This window comes from Lepidothrix coronata, unplaced genomic scaffold (genome assembly GCF_001604755.1).
Source record: "Lepidothrix coronata isolate B3197 unplaced genomic scaffold, Lepidothrix_coronata-1.0 Scaffold43, whole genome shotgun sequence".
NCBI classification, from domain to species: Eukaryota; Metazoa; Chordata; class Aves; order Passeriformes; family Pipridae; genus Lepidothrix; species Lepidothrix coronata.
Genome location: NW_016690223.1, coordinates 5,429,635 through 5,436,167, shown reverse-complemented (window position 1 = coordinate 5,436,167; position 6,533 = coordinate 5,429,635).

Below are 6,533 nucleotides of genomic sequence, written 5' to 3'. Positions count from 1 at the left end.
TCTGAGAAATTATTTAACTGCGCATAACAAACTATTATACTAGACAGATTTATAAAGAAGTTTTTTAATTTTACAAGAACAGAAAACTCTCTTTTTATTATATGAATTCAAAAACATGTAAATGCCAGCAGTCTGTTATGTGAAGTGCTGTGTTGAGACAGTAACTTGGCAGTGCTTGCATTTAGAGAGACCAGCATGGGTTTACTACTTAAAGTTAGTACTGCTTGATTAATGCTGTTGTGCCCCTTGACTAATACAAGTCTAGATCTTGACTAAGACCTTTTCTTTAAAAAAAAAAAAAAGGAAAGAACATTATGAGCCATTACGTTACTGCATATATTTAAATAAATGTGTAGTGAGTCTGACAATACAAACCTTAAAGGTGGAAAATCTAAAGGTACTATAACTTTTTCTAAAACAATTTCATTGTTCTAGGCTTAAATTTAAATGTTTTAATTCTTTTATTTGTTACTAGTGGCATCTTTTCATGCTACGCTACTTTTTATCCATGACAAGTCATTATTCATGTAGCTTTCAGGAGATTGTTTAGCTATTTCTTTCACAAGACTTACAGATTCATCATTTAGTGGGCTCAGAAAATGAGTTCTTTTATGAACGGGTATCATAGACGCACAAAAGGAGAAGCACTCTGTAATAGAGGAATTGTCACCTAAGTCAGTGAGCTTAAAATCCAGTTTTGATTTATGATCGTTGTAATAAACAGTCAAACTCTTCTATTAAACATGCTGTTCTCCATATCAAAGCAGGTATGTGCCATGACCCAAGTCAAAAAAAGTGCGAGATGAGTCTGAAGTCTGAATTATAAGGGCGAATAAATTTTTGATGGAAGTAATTTCTGAGCATGGATGCCTATGCAAGAGATGCAGGCAGAGCAGAATGAAGTCAAAGATGACTAGAAACCTGACTTTAGATGAAGAAGCACAGGCAATGTAAGCCTGAAGAAAAAAAAATAGAGATATAAGTCCATAGGGTCTGGTGCGTTTGCACCCACAGATGCTGAGGTAGCTACTAATATGCTGAGGGCCACTAAGATAATTAAGAGCTTTATCTCCCATGAGAAAAAGCTGAGACAGCTGGGGCCATCTAGCCTGGAGAAGAGAAGGCTTGAAGGATCTCATCAATGTCTATAAATACCTGAAAGGAGAGTTTAAATAAAATGATGTCCAGTGACAAAGCAAGTAGCAGCGAGCACAAATTGAACAGTAATTTCCATCTGAACGTCAGGAAACACTTTTCAATTGTGAGGGTGACCAAACAATGGCACAGGTTGCACAAAGAGGTTGTGAAATCTACATCCTTGGAAATAGTGAGAAGTTGTCTGGACACAGTTCTGGGCCACCAGCTCTAGATGACTCTGCTAGAGCAAGGGCTTGGGCCAGCTGACCTTCAGGGGCCCTTCCAAACTCAGTGATTCTGTGACTCTGTGACTTTGTGATTCTGTAGACAAATATACCTTCCTGAAAACAGCTGTCATAGTTCTTACCTTAACTAATTGCTTAAGAGAGTTTCATCTTGCTCTTCTCTCTGGGCACTCTTACAATTGACAACCTCAGGCTTTATAAGGCTTTACACAGTAGTACCTCCTATTTAGCCTTCAGCCAACTGAGTATTGCAGTTTTTGCAGTTTTTCATGGCTTTTTCATGAAATAAAGCAAAAGGAAAAGCACAAGAATTCCTCAATATCCCACAACCATAAAACTCCGTAACTACCTGTTTTTCACATTGAAGACAATTTTTTTATATTCTTGAAGACATGAATCTTCAAGAACCTAGAATAAAATTCTTTCCTATAGCTATTCAAACACTTGATCTGATGAATGATGCTGTGTCAAAGCAGTGTGTCTAATGTATTTTTTTCTGACAGGCCAGAAATTGTTTGAGACACTGAAATAGAAAGAGGTAGGCGCGGGCATATCTTGCAAGTGTCTAGAATGGCAAAACATGTTGATTAATCAGAAAAAAAAAACCCTACCAAGTCTTTTATTCTACTCTTTACTGATTAATTTTCCCACTTTGAACATTTTTTCATGCAGATATTACAAGATGTAGCTGTTGATATCTGGTAATCTGTGTGGAACACCAATTAGAGCTAATTGCTTCTTTGTTAGAACCTGTTGTGTTTTATCTGATTTGTGTATAAACCATATAAATGGTGCAAAGATAACCAAGATACCTTATCAAATCTGGCAGATGATAATAAAGTTACTTTTTCAGAAAGCACCAGAAAAACAATGGAATTCTGAACCTTGCAGCGCTTAAGATGATAGGTATTAAATGAGCAACCATGGCTGTCACTAGAGGGAGTGTCTGTAACAGTGGAAAAAGATGCTTGTCGATTTTCGCCGTGTTTAAATTACTAGTAACCTGCAGGGGTCTTTGAAAAAGCACTAGGAAAAATAAATCTGCAATGTACTGCATATGTAAGAGTCATTTTTGCTTCCTATTTGTTTATTAGAATCAGAGCATAAGGCATTTTAATGGATTAAAACTGCTCAATTTCTCTAGCCTCAGGGCATACAGGATTTTGAATGTCTGTTCTTAGGTTTATGTTTATAATTGTGGATGTACGCATGTCAGTGATACTTTTAATACATTAACCGGTTTTAGTATGTGAAAAAGCAACATTCATTAATTATCTCCAGGGGGTGAAAAGTTACCAGTCGCTCTAAGCTGCTAGATGCCATCACTTTTCAATACTGATGTGGTCAGAACTATCGATTGTTGTTCTTTTTTACATCTTAAACCACTTGTGGTTTTAACTAAGATAAGCAACTGTGTACCGTCATTCTTTCAACACAAGTCATGTTTCTAAACCTTGCATTTTCCTTACTATCCTGTGAATAACTGTTTGTCTACTTCTTTCTTGACAGATAAAATATTCCAGACAACTCTATAAATGCAAAGTAAAGTGGAATAATTGCACAATATTCCCGTTTTTTGCCATACAAGGTGTGTCTTATTGCATGTAGCTACCTGTGTTTTTCTCTTCTGAATTTAAATTCTGATCTAGAGTTCACGGACCTCCCTAGCCTGGGGCTATCTGTAGATTTATAAATATACTCTTAGCTCCCCCATCTGCAGGCCTGTTCTTGAAAAAGGTGAACGGAAGGGCCAGAAGCTGTTTAGGAGAAGCCAGAGCATGGCACTGCAAAGCTAGTGGTCCCTCACGGCCAGGCACCAGGAACCACAGGGAATCCCCCTGGAGCGGCAGGCAGGGCCTGGCAGCCCATTCCATTCCATCCCACCAGCCCAGCCATGGGCCAGGTAGCTGATGACCCCAGGCACTGGTAGCCTCCTTGGGCATGGGGACAGGCCAAGGCTGGTCCAGAGTGTCAGCCTGGGGGTCAGGACTGGCGTAGCGGGGCCCATGGCCAGGCAGGACAGCTGGAAACCAACCCCAGTGTGGTGGCACGGGGTCAGGGACTGATGGCCCTGGAGGCTGATGTGGTCCTGGGCTTTGGGCAAGGTGAGGGAAGGTCCTGGAGGAGGCCAGGCAGGGGCAATCAGATCCATCAGTGTCCTTATCCCTGACAGGCTGCTCTAGGAGGGGACTGCAGGCTGGAAACCAAGCATGGCCACAGCACAGAGAGTGACCTTGGCAACAGGACACAGTCCTGCAGCATCTTAGCAGAACTGGGCCAGTGATATTGACAGTCACAGCAAGGTAAGGAATGAAAACAGGTCCGGGGTCCAGACAGGAAGAGCAAGACACCTGGAGACAAGACTCCAATGCAGGTCTAAGGTCTATCAATAAGACAGGACTGGAGAGAAGACCAGACACAATGCTGCCTTCCACACAGATCCACAGTATTCACAAGAAAACCAGGCAGCAAGACAGGGCTGCAGGAAATAGGTGGGAATGGGTTCAGCTTTTAAATAGCTCAGGCCAGGTTTGGGTGCCCAGGCCTGAGCTGACCCAAAGCCCCAGAGCTGTCACAGAGGGTGGATACTGATGGGGTGGGCAGGTTGGCCAGGGCAGAGCCCTGATAGAGGGAAACAACTGAAGTGTGATTGCAGACTTCTAGCCAGAAAATTGCTTAAACATGCTAGAATCTACAATGTAAACATCATCTTGCTTATAACTTTTCAGAGCAAAGCCAGTGCCCATAGAAACACCATGTGGTTAGCAACAGTCCTTTTTTGTCCTCAAACTCCGTTCATGTTTCTGGCTCAGAATGTGCAAGCCAAGTCATGGAGCCCAGGAGGAGGTACATCCAGACCTGGAGCTCTTCCCAGGCTGAAATTCTGACCTATTTCCTTCAAGGCTATTAGGCCTTGAACGAGAGGAGTCCCTTGCTTCTCTCATTTTATGATCCAAGCCCAGAAACCATATATTAAGCAGTCCTTATTTATTTTAGAATCTGCTCAGAACACCTTCCATCAGCCTTGCCGCTTCTTTGGTATGCAATCCTTTATAGTTTCCCTTTTTGATCCCTTAGAAATAGCTGCACTTCCGTTAACACTTTTCTGGACTATCTCCACTGCCACAGAGCAGTTAGCATGCCAAAGCTTCTAATGCTAATATCTATGTGCATGCTCTTTTTCCTAATAAATAAAAGGTAATTCAAAATACTTTCTCCCAGTGAAAGAGCAAGGAAACAAATTACCTTTCCTCTAGTTTAAGAGTCTGAAACACAGTTATGATCAAGTAGCTAATGCAGGATACCCCTCAGTAAAGAAAAGTAGCACAAGAATTAATTATTATGAATTATTATTATTTGGTTTGTGAAAACCTACTGAAATTACTCAAATCTTGGGATTACTTATCTACCCACCAATAAAACTATTTTTCATTTGCTTAGTCCATATACAGTGATACATAAAAAAGTTACACTGAAGCTGAAATAAAAGTGAGGGAGAGAGGGATTTGAAGAGAGTACACATGACATCACAACAAATCACCCCAGCAGTACTGTCATTAGGAAGGGATACACATCCCTATTCTCTTCCTGCAAACTAGGTCATGTCATGAAAAGTAAGGACTCCTCTGTTGTGCTCCTAGTCATACTAGGTCATCAAGATTGATTGTGAGAAGAAAGAGATTAAACTGGAAGAGAGGGAAAAAAAAGAAGGCAAGTTCTGCAGATCCTGGCAAAAGCCTCCCTGCAGCAAAGGGTGGGCATTGAGGTGTTGTTTCAAGATCTGGGAAGGATCTGTGGGATTGAATGGAGCACACAATAAGGAACCCTGAGTTTGCACCACAACCCTGTTCTTGTGACTTGCCCTCAGAGATCTGTAAGAATGTGTATCTTGTCTATGGTCCCCAAAACAAGAAGACACGCCATACTTAAAAAATGCCAGGTAATATTAACCTGGGTGTGTTGGACAACAATGAGGGGGTAGACTACTGAGTAGGTTGTTTTGTGGCTTTTAGCAACTGTGGTAATGTTGCCCTTGCTGTCTCCAAGTTACTGTGCCAAACAGGATATCGTGTGTCTCGTTTCCACAGAGGGCAGGATGGGATGGGACAGGACAGGATGGAATTGCAGCCCAGAAGTAGGTGTGCTTCCACACTCAGAACCTGTACTGCTTTGTGGCTTTCTTCTTCATGAAATTTACCATTAGCCCTTAGCTGGGAAAGAATATGATTGCACTGCTGAAACATGGCAACACTGAACACATTGCAGCTTCCAGCAGCTTGGTCTGTCTTACACTGTACCAGAGTCTCCCTTAGCACTGACCAAAGCAGGGAACAGTTACAGAGCTCCATATCTGACTTGGCAAGACAGAGTCACATCTTTTCTCTCATCTATGCCCCAGTGGAGTGTGTAGCTCTCTTGTTCATTTGCCTTGAAATTCAGTGATCTGCCTATGGCTTCACTGTTATTTAGTCAAGGTGATAGGGACACCAAAAAATGGTGGTGAGTGGTGGCTCTTAGGGCTGCAGGTGAGTTACAGATATGGGCAGTGTGCCAGAACGACATGACTGAGCGGGGCATGAGACAGCCAGCATTCCCAAAGGAATTCCATGCACTGCAGATTGAAGTTGTCTGCACTCTGTTGTGGGTGCTTTAGCTTGTCCCCTCATTGGATACCCAATCCGAAACAGGATAAATATATCTGATGGATTCCTCACTTATACAAGATCTAAGTGCTAACATATGCCCATATGATCAGGATTTATATTGTATTTCTTTGTGGGCATAATATCAGTTTCTCACCCTAAAAAGGTGTGTTGAGGGAATTAATTACATCTAGGAAACACATACTGATGAACTGAAATTAAAGACTTATATCAAAATAATATCTGATCTGTTGTACTCAAAACGTTTGAGTAACTCTAATCTAGCTGGAGGAGAAGTATTTATCCAAGAAGATTGTGGTCTAATTTTTTACTATGCATAGGTTACATTTTCAAGTTTCCTTCTCCCAAGGCTACAAACATTTATGCTGACATTTTTCTTGTTGTGCATCTACTTCAGGTGACAATAATTCCACCTTCTCTCAGGGTTAGATTTGTTTTTCTTTTTTTCCTTTGGTGAATGGATTTTATCTTTTCTGATCATGTGGAA